The following is a 16,836-nucleotide window of genomic DNA, read 5'->3' on the forward strand; positions in this document are numbered from 1 at the left end:
CCACCATCCTCATCACTATCACCACCATCCTCCTCATCACTATCACCAGCATCCTCATCACTATCACCACCATCCTCATCACTATCACCACCATCCTCCTCATCACTATCACCACCATCCTCATCACTATAACCACCATCCTCCTCATCACTATCACCACCATCTTCATCACTATCACCACCATCCTCCTCATCACTATCACCACCATCCTCCTCATCACTATCACCACCATCCTCATCACTATCACCACCATCCTCCTCATCACTATCACCATCTTCATCACTATCACCACCATCCTCCTCATCACTATCACCACCATCCTCCTCATCACTATCACCGCCATCCTCCTCATCACTCTCACCACCATCCTCCTCATCACTATAACCACCATCCTCCTCATCACTATCACCACCATCCTCCTCATCACTATAACCACCACCCTCCTCATCACTATCACCACCATCCTCATCACTATCACCACCATCCTCCTAACTATCACCACCATCCTCCTCATCACTATCACCACCATCCTCCTCATCACTATCACAACCATCCTCATCACTATCACCACCATCCTCCTCATCACTATCACCACCATCCTCATCACTATCAACACCATCCTCCTCATCACTATCACCACCATCCTCCTCATCACTATCACCACCATCCTCCTCATCACTATCACCACCATCCTCCTCATCACTATCACCACCATCCTCCTCATCACTATCACCGCCATCCTCCTCATCACTATCACCACCATCCTCCTCATCACTATCACCACCATCCTCATCACTATCACCACCATCCTCCTCATCACTATCACCACCATCCTCATCACTATCACCACCATCCTCCTCATCACTATCACCACCATCCTCATCACTATCACCACCATGCTCCTCATCACTATCAACACCATCTTCCTCATCACTATCACCACCATCCTCCTCATCACTATCACCACCATCCTCCTCATCACTATCACCACCATCCTCCTCATCACTATCACCACCATCCTCCTCATCACTATCACCGCCATCCTCATCACTATCACCACCATCCTCCTCATCACTATCACCACCATCCTCATCACTATAACCACCACCCTCCTCATCACTATCACCACCATCCTCATCACTATCACCACCATCCCCCTCACTATCACCACCATCCTCCTCACTATCACCACCATCCTCCTCATCACTATCACCACCATCCTCCTCATCACTATCACCACCATCCTTATCACTATCACCACCATCCTCCTCATCACTATCACCACCATCCTCCTCATCACTATAACCACCATCCTCCTCATCACTATCACCACCATCCTCATCACTATCACCATCCTCCTCATCACTATCACCACCATCCTCCTCATCACTATCACCACCATCCTCATCACTATCACCACCATCCTCCTCATCACTATCACCACCATCCTCATCACTATCACCACCATCCTCCTCATCATTATCACCACCATCCTCCTCATCATTATCACCACCATTCTTTTCACTCTGGAGAACAAGCGGGGGAGGGGCCTAAAGTTTACCTGTGATGTCATTAGAGCCCCTCCCCCTTGTGTATGGGCGGGTCCTCGTGTCACTTGGAAGCTGTAAGTTTCCTGAGCGGCTGTGAGTGCAGAACACATGGAGGAGCAGTGAGGAGAGAAGCAGCCGATCTCCAGCAGCGCCACCACCCCGAGGTGAGAGGGGACGAGGACGGCGGCGGCGGCGGATCACACCCTGCTCCGCTCCTTGTGCTATGCTCCCCGGGCTCCGCTATCAGCGCTCCCCTCTCCCCGGGCTCCACTCCCCTTTCCCTGGGATCTGCTATCAGCACTCCCCTATACCCGGACTCCGCTCCCCTTTCCCCGGGCTCCGCTATCCGCTCTCCCCGGACTCCGCTCCCCTTTCCCCGGGCTCCGCTATCCGCTCTCCCCGGGCTCCGCTCCCCTTTCCCTGGGATCTGCTATCCGCGCTCCCCTTTCCCCGGGCTCCGCTATCCGCGCTCCCCTTTCCCCGGGCTCCGCTATCTGCGCTCCCCTCTCCCCGGGCTCCGCTCCCCTTTCCCCGGGCTCCGCTATCCGGGCTCCCCTCTCCCCGGACTCCGCTCCCCTTTCCCCGGGCTCCGCTATCCGCGCTCCCCTCTCCCCGGACTCCGCTCCCCTTTCCCCGGGCTCCGCTATCCGCTCTCCCCGGGCTCCGCTCCCCTTTCCCTGGGATCTGCTATCCGCGCTCCCCTCTCCCCGGACTCCGCTCCCCTCTCCCCGGGCTCCGCTCCCCTTTCCCTGGGATCTGCTATCAGCACTCCCCTATACCCGGACTCCGCTCCCCTTTCCCCGGGCTCCGCTATCCGCTCTCCCCGGACTCCGCTCCCCTTTCCCCGGGCTCCGCTATCCGCTCTCCCCGGGCTCCGCTCCCCTTTCCCTGGGATCTGCTATCCGCGCTCCCCTTTCCCTGGGATCTGCTATCCGCGCTCCCCTTTCCCCGGGCTCCGCTATCCGCGCTCCCCTTTCCCCGGGCTCCGCTATCTGCGCTCCCCTCTCCCCGGGCTCCGCTCCCCTTTCCCCGGGCTCCGCTATCCGGGCTCCCCTCTCCCCGGGCTCCGCTCCCCTTTCCCTGGGATCTGCTATCAGCACTCCCCTATACCCGGACTCCGCTCCCCTTTCCCCGGGCTCCGCTATCCGCGCTCCCCTCTCCCCGGACTCCGCTCCCCTTTCCCCGGGCTCCGCTATCCGCTCTCCCCGGGCTCCGCTCCCCTTTCCCTGGGATCTGCTATCCGCGCTCCCCTCTCCCCGGACTCCGCTCCCCTCTCCCCGGGCTCCGCTCCCCTTTCCCTGGGATCTGCTATCCGCGCTCCCCTTTCCCTGGGATCTGCTATCCGCGCTCCCCTTTCCCCGGGCTCCGCTATCTGCGCTCCCCTCTCCCCGGGCTCCGCTCCCCTTTCCCTGGGATCTGCTATCAGCACTCCCCTATACCCGGACTCCGCTCCCCTTTCCCCGGGCTCCGCTATCCGCGCTCCCCTCTCCCCGGACTCCGCTCCCCTTTCCCCGGGCTTCGCTATCCGCGCTCCCCTCTCCCCGGACTCCGCTCCCCTCTCCCCGGACTCCGCTCCCCTCTCCCCGGACTCTGCTCCCCTCTCCCCGGGCTCCGCTCCCCTTTCCCTGGGATCTGCTATCAGCGCTCCCCTATACCCGGGCTCCGCTCCCCGCGCTCGCCTCTCCCCGGGCTCCGCTTCCCTCTACCCTGGCTCTGCTATCAGCGTTCCGCTCCCCTCTCCCCGGGCTCCGCTCCCCTCTCCCCAGGCTCCGCTATCAGCTCTCCCCGGGCTCCGCTATTTGCGCTCTTCTCTACCCCCGGGCTCCGCTCCCCTCTCCCCGGACTCCGCTCCCCTTTCCCTGGGATCTGCTATCAGCGCTCCCCTATACCCGGGCTCCGCTCCCCTGGGCTCCGCTCCCCTGGGCTCCGCTCCCCGCGCTCGCCTCTCCCCGGGCTCCGTTCCCCGCGCTCGCCTCTCCCTGGGCTCCGTTCCCCGCGCACGCCTCTCCCCGCGCTCGCCTCTCCCCGGGCTCCGCTCCCCGCGCTCGCCTCTCCCCGGGCTCCGCTCCCCGCGCTCGCCTCTCCCCGGGCTCCGCACCCCGCGCTCGCCTCTCCCCGGGCTCCGCTCCCCGCGCTCGCCTCTCCCGGGCTCCGCTCCCCGCGCTCGCCTCTCCCCGGGCTCCGCTCCCCGCGCTCGCCTCTCCCCGGGCTCCGCTCCCCGCGCTCGCCGCTCCCCGCGCTCGCCTCTCCCCGGGCTCCGCTCCCCGCGCTCGCCTCTCCCCGGGCTCCGCTCCCCGCGCTCGCCTCTCCCCGGGCTCCGCTCCCCGCGCTCGCCTCTCCCCGGGCTCCGCTCCCCGCGCTCGCCTCTCCCCGGGCTCCGCTCCCCGCGCTCGCCTCTCCCCGGGCTCCGCTCCCCGCGCTCGCCTCTCCCCGGGCTCCGCTCCCCGCGCTCGCCTCTCCCCGGGCTCCGCTCCCCGCGCTCGCCTCTCCCCGGGCTCCGCTCCCCGCGCTCGCCTCTCCCCGGGCTCCGCTCCCCGCGCTCGCCTCTCCCCGGGCTCCGCTCCCCGCGCTCGCCTCTCCCCGGGCTCCGCTCCCCGCGCTCGCCTCTCCCCGGGCTCCGCTCCCCGCGCTCGCCTCTCCCCGGGCTCCGCTCCCCGCGCTCGCCTCTCCCCGGGCTCCGCTCCCCGCGCTCGCCTCTCCCCGGGCTCCGCTCCCCGCGCTCGCCTCTCCCCGGGCTCCGCTCCCCGCGCTCGCCTCTCCCCGGGCTCCGCTCCCCGCGCTCGCCTCTCCCCGGGCTCCGCTCCCCGCGCTCGCCTCTCCCCGGGCTCCGCTCCCCGCGCTCGCCTCTCCCCGGGCTCCGCTCCCCGCGCTCGCCTCTCCCCGGGCTCCGCTATCCGCGCTCCCCTCTCCCCGGGCTCCGCTATCCGCTGTCCCCGGGCTCCGCTCCCCTTTCCCTGGGATCTGCTATCAGCACTCCCCTATACCTGGACTCCGCTCCCCTTTCCCCGGGCTCCGCTCCCCTTTCCCCGGGCTCCGCTATCCGCGCTCGCCTCTCCCCGGGCTCCGCTCCCCGCTCTCGCCTCTCCCCGGGCTCCGCTCCCCGCGCTCGCCTCTCCCCGGGCTCCGCTCCCCGCGCTCGCCTCTCCCCGGGCTCCGCTCCCCGCGCTCGCCTCTCCCCGGGCTCCGCTATCCGCGCTCCCCTCTCCCCGGGCTCCGCTATCCGCGCTCCCCTGTCCCCGGGCTCCGCTCCCCTTTCCCTGGGATCTGCTATCAGCACTCCCCTATACCTGGACTCCGCTCCCCTTTCCCCGGGCTCCGCTCCCCTTTCCCCGGGCTCCGCTATCCGCGCTCGCCTCTCCCCGGGCTCCGCTCCCCGCTCTCGCCTCTCCCCGGGCTCCGCTCCCCGCGCTCGCCTCTCCCCGGGCTCCGCTCCCCGCGCTCGCCTCTCCCTGCGGTCCGCTACTAGTGCTCTGCTCCCGTCAGCTGCTCCTGTTAACCCTTCAGTGGGAGCAGTGATCCGCCGGCAGCTCCACGTGTTTGCTCCTGAGCAGTGAGGGGTTAATGGATTCCTCCTCCAGAGATGTTATTTGTTCCTATTTTGGCAGAGATCCCTCACCTCCCAATCTGTGCAGGAGCTCGTCCTCCACTCCGTGGCCCCATCGGTTTGATCCCTCAACCCCTGCTAATGTGGGGACCCCGAGACCTCTCATCATGTGGCCCCCCGATCCCGGTTGCCATGATGAATGGGAGGACCCTCAGTGTATGGTATAATGGAGCCCCCCGGTCCTGGCCTCAATGTATGGTATAATGGAGCCCCCCGGTCCTGGCCTCAGTCTATGGTATAATGGAGCCCCCCGGTCGTCCTGGTGTATGGTATAATGGGGGTCCCGGTCGTCCTGGTGTATGGTATAATGGGGGCCCCCCGGTCCTGGCCTCAATGTATGGTATAATGGAGCCCCCCGGTCCTGGCCTCAGTCTATGGTATAATGGAGCCCCCCGGTCGTCCTGGTGTATGGTATAATGGAGCCCCCCGGTCGTCCTGGTGTATGGTATAATGGGGGTCCCGGTTGTCCTGGTGTGTGGTATAATGGGGGCCCCCGGCCGTCCTGGTGTATGGTATAATGGGGGCTCCCGGGCCGTCCTGGTGTATGGTATAATGGGGGCCCCCGGTTGTCCTGGTGTATGGTATAATGGGGGCCCCCGGTTGTCCTGGCGTGTGGTGTAATGGAGCCCCCCGGGCCGTCCTGGTGTATGGTATAATGGAGCCCCCCGGGCCGTCCTGGTGTATGGTATAATGGGGGCCCCGGGCCGTCCTGGTGTATGGTATAATGGAGCCCCCCGGGCCGTCCTGGTGTATGGTATAATGGGGGCCCCGGGCCGTCCTGGTGTATGGTATAATGGAGTCCCTCGGGCCGTCCTGGTGTATGGTATAATGGAGCCCCCCGGGCCGTCCTGGTGTATGGTATAATGGGGGCCCCGGGCCGTCCTGGTGTATGGTATAATGGGGGCCCCCGGGCCGTCCTGGTGTATGGTATAATGGAGCTACCTCGCAGGATGTCCTCTGGGGGTCGACCACTTCTCAGCTGCCATGCGGAGGGATCCATCACCTTGTTTGTTCTGTGCAGTTAACCCCTGAAGTCACATTGTGTGCGCAGCCCCCCACAGTATGGTCACTCACGGGGGGTCTTGTTCCACCAGGATGTGTCAGGCAGGAATCACCTTGGTGCCATCAAGGATGGACATTGTGTTCTGGATGTGGGTCCGTCCATGGAATATTCTCTGTGAGATTCCTGCGCTGTTAACCTGCACTACAAGTCCCAGCCTGAGCCCAACCCTGTGAGGGTGAGATGTGCACATGACTGCGGGCTGTAAAGAGCGGAAATGCCGGATCACAAAGTCCTAGCACATATGGAATAGCTATAGGGGACAGCAAGTGCAGACAATGCAGTCCCATGTAACGCTGCCGATAATGTAGTGATGTCCCTGCAGTCCTATGTAACACCACAGATAACACAGTGATAACTCTCTTACTACAGACAATGTAATGTCACCTGCAGTCCTATGTAACACAGTGATAATTCCCTGAGAACAGATAATGTAGTAGATGTCACCGGCAGTTGTCGTGTGCATTGCGGGGTCTGTTGGGGGTTGTTATCCGCGGTTCGGACCCTGCATTATGGAGGATATTTAATATTTGCCTCCTATAGAGATTACTGAGGGCAGGAAAATCACAGACAGGATTCATGTAAAATGTGATTATGTAACGTGAGAATTTTACAGCCGGTAATCCGACCAAACACTGAATGTAAGGAGAGATGTGTTGTGTCCAGGGGGCTTTTGCTGTGTGTGTATGTATGTACAGTCATGGCCAAAAGTTTTGAGAATGAGACAAATATTAATTTTTCCAAAGTCTACTGCTTAATTTTTTCTAATGGCAATTTGCATATACTCCTGAATGTCAGAGTGATCAGCTTAACAGCAATTACTGTACTTGCAAAGTCAATATTTGCCCAGAAAATGAACTTTAACCCCCAAAACACATTTCAACATCATTGCGGTCCTGCCTTAAACGGAGCAGCTAACATCGTTTTAGTGATTGATCCATTAACACAGGTGTGGGTGTTGATGAGGACAGGGCTGGCGATCAATCAGTCATGATTAAGTAAGAATGACATCACTGGACACTTTAAAAGGAGACTGGTGCTTGGTATCATTGTTTCTCTTCAGTTAACCATGGTTATCTCTAAAGGAACACGTGCAGCCATCATTGCACTGCACAAAAATGGCCTAACAGGGAAGAGTATCGCAGCTACAAAGATTGCACCTGAGTCAACAATCTATCGCATCATCAAGAACTTCAAGGAGAGAGCTTCCATTGTTGTCACAAAGGCTCCAGGGCGCCCAAGAAAGACCAGCAAGCGCCAGGATCGGATCTTCAAACTGTTTCAGCTGCGGGATCGGACTACCAGCAGTGCCGAGCTTGCTCAGGAATGGCAGCAGGCTGGTGGGAGTGCTTCTGCACGCACTGTGAGGCGAGACTCTTTGAGCAAGGCCTGGTTTCAAGGAGGGCAGCAAAGAAGCCACTTATCTCCAGAAAAAACATCAGGGACCAACTGATATTCTGCAAAAGGTACAGGGAGTGGACTGCTGAGGACTGGGGCAAAGTCATTTTCTCTGATGAATCCCCTTTTCGATTGTTTGGGACATCTGGAAAACAGCTTATTCGGAGAAGAGAAGGTGAGCGCTCTCACCAGTCTTGTCTCATGCCAACGGCAAAGCATCCTGAAACCATTCATGTGTGGGGTTGCTTCTCAGCCAAGGGAATCGGCTCACTCAGTCTTGCCTAAAAACACAGCCATGAATAAAGAATGGTACCAGAATGTCCTCCAAGAGCAACTTCTCCCAACCGTCCAAGAGCAGTTTGGCGCCCAACAATGCCTTTTCCAGCATGATGGAGCACCTTGCCATAAAGCAAAGGTGATAACTAAATGGCTCATGGAACAAAACATAGAGATTTTGGGTCCATGGCCTGGAAACTCCCCAGATCCTAATCCCATTGAGAACTTGTGGTCAATCATCAAGAGACGGGTGGACAAACAAAAACCAACAAATTCTGGCAAAATGCAAGCATTGATTATGCAAGAATGGACTGCTATCAGTCAGGATTTGGTCCAGAAGTTGATTGATGAGAGCATGCCAGGGAGAATTGCAGAGGTCTTGAAGAAGAAGGGTCAACACTGCAAATATTGACTTGCTGCGTTAACTCATTCTAACTGTCAATATAACCTATTGGTACTCATAATATGATGACAATTATATTTCTGTATGTGATATAAACATCAGACAAACACTAATAAAAATCAGAGGGCAGCAGATCATGTGAAAATAGAATTTTGGTGTCATTCTCAAAACTTCTGGCCATGACTGTATTTATATGTGCGTATGTGTGTATACTGTACACTCCCTGACAGAAGTTATGTCGCTTCTCCATGTTATGTAAATGAAAGCTTATAACCTGACGTTACATTCATCCACTGGTTGTATAAATTTTTATTTTGAAAGCTGAAACCCTCCGAAATGTGGTTTAGGTTAAGAAAATAAATTGGCATCAATGCAGAAATATTGATCAGTTAATGGACACAGAATGGTCAGATTTTGGCAAGACAAAAGTTTTGTCGCCCACAGAAAGTAATGTGATGTTCAAACAAATAATTACCTTAAAACACAAATATATGTTGCATTACATTGGTGAATGAAGTTGTGGTGCTATTAGAGTCATACTTAATATTTTGTGTGACTTCCATGAGCTGGAAGGACGGCATCCATGCGGTTTAACAATGATTCATACAATTTATTAATGAAGTCATCAGGAATAGCACAGAATGCCGTCTTACCTGCCTCCCAGAGTTCATCTAGATTCTTTGGTTTTGTCTTCCAAGCTTCCTCTTTCATCCTACCCCAAACATGCTCAATGATGTCCATGTCTGGTGACCGGGTTGCCGGTCCTTGAGCACCTTGATATTTTTTGCCTGGAGGAACTTTGTTGTAGAGATGGATGTATGAGATGGAGCACTATCCTGCTGCAGAATTTGACCCCTTTTATGATTTGGAATATAAGAGGTAGCTAATACTACTTGATATTTTAGGCTATTGATATTGCCTTCCACCTTGCAAATGTTTTGCACAACCCCACACTGAATGTAACCCCGGACCATGATCGTTCCACCACCAAATGTAACTGTTTTCTGGGTGTATTTTGGATCCATACGGGCTCCAGTAGGTCTCCTGCAGTATTTGCGGCTGCTGTTGTGTAATTCTACTGAAGATTCATCAGAGAAATCCACCTTCTGCCACTTTTCCAGCGTCCATCTGTTTAGCAGCTGTGGGACTTTTGTTTAGTGCTGGCTTTTGGGCACTGATTCCACCATGGAGGCCATTTCCAGATAGAATCCTACAAACTGTTCTAGTTGACACAGGGGCTTGAGGTGACCAGGCCTGTTGGAGCTCTGCTGCAGGGTTAGAGGGGCTTGCTTTGGATTTTCTAACCAACAAACGTTTCTCCTCAGCAGTTGTCTTGTGGGGTCTGTCGGACCTGGGCTTGTCAAACATCTCCAGTCTCTTCAAATGTTTTTTTTAATTCTTTGTACTTGACGCTGAGACACATTAAAGGTGCCAGCCACCTCTGCAGTGGATCTGGTCTTCAGCCTCTTGATAATCCAGGCTTTGGTTGCAGGGTAGATTTTTGGCATGTTGTAGAGCTCAAGTTGCAGTTCAAGTGAAGGTCTGGGGTGCTGGGTTTCTTTTTATACACACACACTAATTATCCGATCATTTACTGAGCACAGGTGAGGATGTATACTAGCATTGGGTGCATTATATGACCAGGCGACAAAACTTTTGTCTTGCCAAAATCTGACCATTCTGTGTCCATTAACTGATCAATATTTCTGCATTGATGCCAATTTATTTTCTTAACCTAATTCACATTTCGGAGGGTTTCAGCTTTCAAAAGAAAAATTTATACAACCAATGGATTAATGTAACGTCAGGTTATAAGTTTTTATTTACATAACATGGATAAGCGACATAACTTCTGTCAGGGAATGTGTGTGTATATCTATCAGTGTGATATATGCTGCAGATATGAAAGGGTTACAGAAATGTAAATCATTGGGGGTCTGGTGACGGCCAGGCGCCTCAGTCATCAGGGTCTGGTGATGGCCCGATTCCTCAGTCATCAGGGGTCTGGTGACGGCCAGGCACCTCAGTCATCGGGGGTCTGGTGATGGCCAGGCGCCTCAGTCATCGGGGGTCTGGTGATGGCCCGGTGCCTCAGTCATCGGGGGTCTGGTGATGGCCAGGCGCCTCAGTCATCGGGGGTCTGGTGATGGCCCGGTGCCTCAGTCATTGGGGGTCTGGTGACGGCTAGGCGCCTCAGTCATCAGGGGTCTGGTGACGGCCAGGCACCTCAGTCATCGGGGGTCTGGTGATGGCCTGTCGTCTATTGAAAAAGTAAAATCATTTTAAGGGAAAATAACACAACACAATGTGGTTGCATAAGTATATGCACCCTCTTATTGGAGCTGTGGTTGTGTTCAGTATCAGTTGGTCACATTTCCCTCATGTAACATAAGTCAGGGGGGCTCGGCTGCCATCATTTACAGCGATTTGTTGAGTGGCAATATGGAGCCTTTTCTGCCAAAACCTCCATCATGTCGGCCAGAAGCAGGAAGCGTGATCTGTCTGAGACCGAGGGGGAACTGCAGCCATAAATCCAAAAGGTGTAAAGCCGACACTGCTCATCACCAGGAGACCCCCCCCCATCCCCACAGTGAGCCATGATGGGGGCAGCATTGTGCTCTGGGGATGGTTTTTAGCAGTTGGAACTGGGTCTTTAGCCAAGGGGGAGGGGAATATGGACAGAACAAACATCAGACAATTTCACATCAGAACCTTCCGTCTACTGCTAAAAAGCTGAAGATGAGGAGGAATTTCACCTTTCACCCTGAGTGACTTCAAGTCATCAAGATGGACATTCTGGAGGGCGAGTCCAGACCTGGACACAAGGGACAATCTGTGGTGACCTGAAGAGGGCGCTGTACACAGGAGATGCCCCCGCAATCTGTGGTGACCTGAAGAGGGCGCTGTACACAGGAGATGCCCCCACAATCTGTGGTGACCTGAAGAGGACGCTGTACACAGGAGATGCCCCGCAATCTGTGGTGACCTGAAGAGGACGCTGTACACAGGAGATGCCCCCACAATCTGTGGTGACCTGAAGAGGACGCTGTACACAGGAGATGCCCCGCAATCTGTGGTGACCTGAAGAGGACGCTGTACACAGGAGATGTCCCTGCAATCTGTGGTGACCTGAAGAGGGCGCTGTACACAGGAGATGCCCCCACAATCTGTGGTGACCTGAAGAGGACGCTGTACACAGGAGATGCCCCGCAATCTGTGGTGACCTGAAGAGGACGCTGTACACAGGAGATGCCCCCACAATCTGTGGTGACCTGAAGAGGACGCTGTACACAGGAGATGCCCCGCAATCTGTGGTGACCTGAAGAGGACGCTGTACACAGGAGATGCCCCCACAATCTGTGGTGACCTGAAGAGGACGCTGTACACAGGAGATGTCCCCGCAATCTGTGGTGACCTGAAGAGGGCGCTGTACACAGGAGATGTCCCGCAATCTGTGGTGACCTGAAGAGGACGCTGTACACAGGAGATGTCCCTGCAATCTGTGGTGACCTGAAGAGGACGCTGTACACAGGAGATGTCCCCGCAATCTGTGGTGACCTGAAGAGGGCGCTGTACACAGGAGATGTCCCCGCAATCTGTGGTGACCTGAAGAGGACGCTGTACACAGGAGATGCCCCCACAATCTGTGGTGACCTGAAGAGGACGCTGTACACAGGAGATGTCCCCGCAATCTGTGGTGACCTGAAGAGGGCGCTGTACACAGGAGATGTCCCGCAATCTGTGGTGACCTGAAGAGGACGCTGTACACAGGAGATGTCCCTGCAATCTGTGGTGACCTGAAGAGGACGCTGTACACAGGAGATGTCCCCGCAATCTGTGGTGACCTGAAGAGGGCGCTGTACACAGGAGATGTCCCCGCAATCTGTGGTGACCTGAAGAGGACGCTGTACACAGGAGATGCCCCGCAATCTGTGGTGATCTGAAGAGGGCGTTGTACACAGGAGATGCCCCGCAATCTGTGGTGACCTGAAGAGGGCGCTGTACACAGGAGATGCCCCGTAATCTGTGGTGACCTGAAGAGGACGCCGTACACAGGAGATGTCCCCGTAATCTGTGGTGACCTGAAGAGGGCGCTGTACACAGGAGATGTCCCCGCAATCTGTGGTGATCTGAAGAGGACGCTGTACACAGGAGATGTCCCCGTAATCTGTGGTGACCTGAAGAGGCCGCTGTACACAGGAGATGTCCCCGCAACTGGTGCTGGGTCCTGACCCCCATATCGGGGGCACCTCCCCTGTAGGGCCAGAGGGAAACGGTCATGGTTCTGGCAGTAGAAATTTGCTTACCGGTACCTTTAAGTTCACAAAGGACAATGCCTGAAAAAGGATCAATAGTAACAAACCCCCAGCTGCGAGGGCTGCTCGGTAAGAGGTGAGGCGATGCTGGGAGTATGGCGTTGTCATGCAGGACGTGCTGTCCGTGGTGCTGAACACGCCGAGACTTGCAGGATACTCTGGGACTTGTAGTTCCTGTGGCTGGGCAGCCGTAGATATTGCAGTGGTCTCATTGTCCTTGGTGTGTGGGTAAATTCCTCTGCTTTCTGCTCCATGGATTTTTGGGGTATGTTCATAGGCACCCAGACCCCCCCAAGAGTGGCACAGTTTGGCATTATTACACAGATGTTGCGGTGTGGGCCGTCTATGGGGGCTCAGGGGGCCACATTCATGCTGGAGAGGAGCGTTACCTGTGGTATTGGACCCCGGGGCTCACCACTCCGTGTCGTCTCCTCCATACATAACATTAAAGAGCCCAGAGGTTGCCGGACCCCCGGCTGCCCCCCGTTTAGAGCTGCAGGAATAATCTGATCCTACACTGGGCCCAGCCGCCATCAGAACCAGTATTCCCAGTGCTGGAAGCGCTCATACCCTGGTGAAAGGGAAGGGTTAATTCCCCCTCCCCCACTCCATGAACCCCGCAGCTGCTGCGCTGAGGATCCGCCGTACAGCAGCATATTCTCGGATATGAATGTAAAACCTACAGGGAAATCTGTCGGCTCCGCTCCATATTGCCTCCATTACCTCCGCCGTGCTGCACGTGGACACTGAGTAATGGCCTCCGCGTGTCCCCGAAGTGGGGGGCTCCAGCTGTGGGGAGGGTCTGCTGTAAATTTAGGTGATAATGACATGTTGTGTGTTGTGCGTGGTTGAGAGATTGGGTAATCACGCGGCAGAAGCCATAAAGTTCTGCAGAGAACGGGATGAGGATGGCGGACGCACAAACTCAAGTCCAAGAACACATCATTAGAAAAAGGAATGAAGACATCTGTGGGGTCTCAGCCCCGAACCCTCGTTTCTGATACATCCTACAAGTCTACAGATGACACCTTCTCCTTATACCTCAAATGCAGGGGTCAATAGAGGGGAGGCGCAGTACTGTGACATAAGGCAAGACACTGTACCTTGGATCACATTTCATCTACATAGAGCTAACATTCCTACACAGCTATTATCATACACAAAATATGCCAACTGTCTGCAGCCACCACTAGGGGGAGCTCCCTGTATACAGAGATACATGATAAGATCCTGTCTGCAGCCACCACTAGGGGGAGCTCCCTGTATACAGAGATACATGATAAGATCCTGTCTGCAGCCACCACTAGGGGGAGCTCTCTGTATACAGAGATACAGTGGCATGTAAAAGTTTAGACCTCTCTGGTCAAAATTAGTTATTGTGAACAGTTAAGCAAGTTGAAGATGAAAGATCTCTGAAACCCTAAAGTTAAAGATGACACATTTCATTTGTAGTTTAGGCAAAAAAGAAAGAAAAAAAAATATGTATGTAGTGTGTGGTTGGTATAGTGTAATGGTTAAGTGCACAGCCTATACATGGGAGATTGGGGTTCAAATCATGTCTCTGCCCTGTGGAATTTTTTTTAAATTAAAATAAAGTATCTCCTAACACCATAATACCTACCTTAGGTGGCTGTTATAGCGTAGTGGTTAAAGTACACAACCACCAACGTGGTCCTTGGGCAAGACCACTATCACTATAGTGCCTACCTCAATAAACATGAGTGGGACGAACAAAGAGTCAATAACAAGGATGAATGACAAGGTCTGCGTCAAATGTGGAGGAACCAGGACAGTCTGATGATAAATGGGCTGCTGGAACAAACCATACATGGAGATCCGGAATCTGATGAAATGCTAGTAACCGCAGTCCAAATGAGAGAGGATATATGAAGTGTATGAGGAAACTCTGGATGCATACAAGACCTGCATGCCCACTGACTGAGAAACAACTTGTCAATGTCATCTGCACGGCAGGACCACCCCACATGAACACCTGGAAGAATATGTGCAACCCCCTGAAAATCCTGATCCAATCCTGCAAGTAGAACAGAAGTACATGCCTTGGAAAAGAAGACTGGAGACAAAGATCAAGGTGACCAAGAAGTCAGCCAACGAATAGAAATACAGAAGGGTGTAAAGATCAAGAATAAGACCAAGCTGGACAAGTACAAAGCAGATGAGCCAACTGCTGGAAGTGGGCAACCACCCACGAACACAAGGAAGAACAGTGCTGATCATGAAGGATGCTCACAAAGGAACAGTTCCATCCAACTACCGCCCAATAACCTGCAACGGCATGGAAACTCCAGTCAGGCATCATAGCCACCAAGCTACAGAACAATATGAACCAGTACATGAATCCAGCTCGGAAAGGCATTGGGACCGACCCTAGAGGCTCTAAGCACCAGCTCCTAGTAGAGAAGTCGCTCAAGATCCGGACAGACCAATATCGGCACAGCCTGGATTGACTACAGGAAAGCTTATGACTCCATGCCACACACAAAGATCTGTGAATGCTTGGCTCTCTACAATGTCAACAAGAAATTAAGAACCCTCCTCAGAAACTCAATGGGGCTATGGAGAACAACATTAGAAGTCAACTCAAGACAACTAGCACAAGAGACCATCAAATGCGACATATAGTAAGGTGATGCACTGTCCTCATTGCTGTTCTGCATAGTCTTGAACCCCTCAGTCAGATAATTACAGAGTCTGGCTATGGATACAAGTTCAAGAGTAGAAGCCCCATCAGCCACCTCTTAGGGTGGAGACCTCCATGCATTGTGAGGAGCTTTCGTGTCTTGACATCTGCGGCTTCCATCTCTTTTTTTGGGCCAGCACACTATGCCAGCAGGGTATCTGATAACTGGCAGGGCTTATATATTGATGGCACAGATTTTATTCTTCCCATTGAGCTGGCTCTTCAGGACCTGTCTTACCCTTTGACGGTATTTGGATGTTGCCGCTTTCCTTGCCTCCTCATCATGGTTCCTGTATCCCTGTTGGATGCCGAGGTACTTGTAGCATGTCTGCTATGTGCCCTGCTGGTAATTCCACTCCTTCAGTCTTGACTACCTTGCCTCTCTTTATTACCAACCGGCGGCACTTCTCCAGTCCGAAGGACACCATGATGTCTCCTCTGTAGACCCTTGTTAGGTGGACCAGTGATGTCTCGTTCGTTTTTCAAAACAGCTGACATGTCCCGGCTTTGATGCAGGCACCCCGCTGGACCCCACATCACAGCGGGGGTTCTGACCTTGGACGTACTAGCCCGTCTGAGGTCAGAAAGGGGTTAAGTGACTTTAGGGGTAACTTAACCCCCAAAACTGATACCATTTTAAAAACACCCCCCCTGACAACTGCGGTCAGGTAGTTTATTAACCCTTCAGGTGCTTTTCAGCAATTAATACAAAGTGGCATGATAGGAATGAAATCGTTTATTTTTACCACCTCAGTGTCGCTAACTTTGTAAGAGGCCGCTGTAGCCGGAAGACTCTGAGGCCGCTATTTGGCCGTGAATTGCCGGCAAACATCAGGACCACACAATCCTGATCTCAGGGTGCCGATGGGGATAAGGAGGGAGACCCGCACTTTTTTTTTTTTTTTTTACCATTTTTATATTGACAACCACATCTAAAGGGTTAAACTGATATAGACAGTGCCAGCACCGATTGTGGCAGATGCAGCAGGTTGTCAGCTATAGTGGACAGCCGGCATCTGCTGATTGTACCTGTGTGGCGATGATGGTCTCTTATATCACAGGTCAGTAAAAATACATATTGCTGTCATTAAGGGGTTAATGTCCAAGCAACTCCCAAAATAAACTGCACACAATATCCCCTGGATTTCAGCCGGGGCATCACAACAGTCCGATTCTGAGACCGGTTGCCGAGGGCGACTGCACCACCGTATCATGCTGCGGGGGGCCAGGCGTTCACTGCTCTTCGCTCTGTTACCTCACACAAGCTGGAAGCTGCAGAGCCAGCTGCTCTGCTACTTGCACACAAACCCTGACACACCCAACCCTTTGCTGCAGGGTCTTTAAATGGAATCTGTGGTAATGGGCCACTTGTAAGATCTGGCCTGGAGGGAGCGAACTGCCCTACTACCATCCTGTCGTTTGCTCCAAAAATAAAAGCCCATTTTGGTTTTCTTAAGTCTGCCTTTGGCAAATAGCTTGCCGAAGACCAAACTTTTATTTTGCACTGCAGTGTGCTCCAGCGGTCTTA

General features: G+C 54.3%; 1 protein-coding gene across 2 annotated transcripts in view; it reads left to right on the forward strand.

Moving 5' to 3' along the window:
* The first annotated feature begins 1,601 nt into the window (after positions 1-1,601).
* CAMKV (CaM kinase like vesicle associated) overlaps positions 1,602-16,836 on the forward strand; it is a 65,837-nt gene continuing 50,602 nt past the window's right edge. For both annotated transcript variants that reach the window (XM_069736017.1, XM_069736019.1), the window contains exon 1: positions 1,602-1,714. The gene's annotated coding sequence lies outside the window, so the exon portion shown is untranslated. The remainder of the gene's footprint in view (positions 1,715-16,836) is intronic.

This window comes from Ranitomeya imitator, chromosome 8, assembly GCF_032444005.1.
Source record: "Ranitomeya imitator isolate aRanImi1 chromosome 8, aRanImi1.pri, whole genome shotgun sequence".
NCBI classification, from domain to species: Eukaryota; Metazoa; Chordata; class Amphibia; order Anura; family Dendrobatidae; genus Ranitomeya; species Ranitomeya imitator.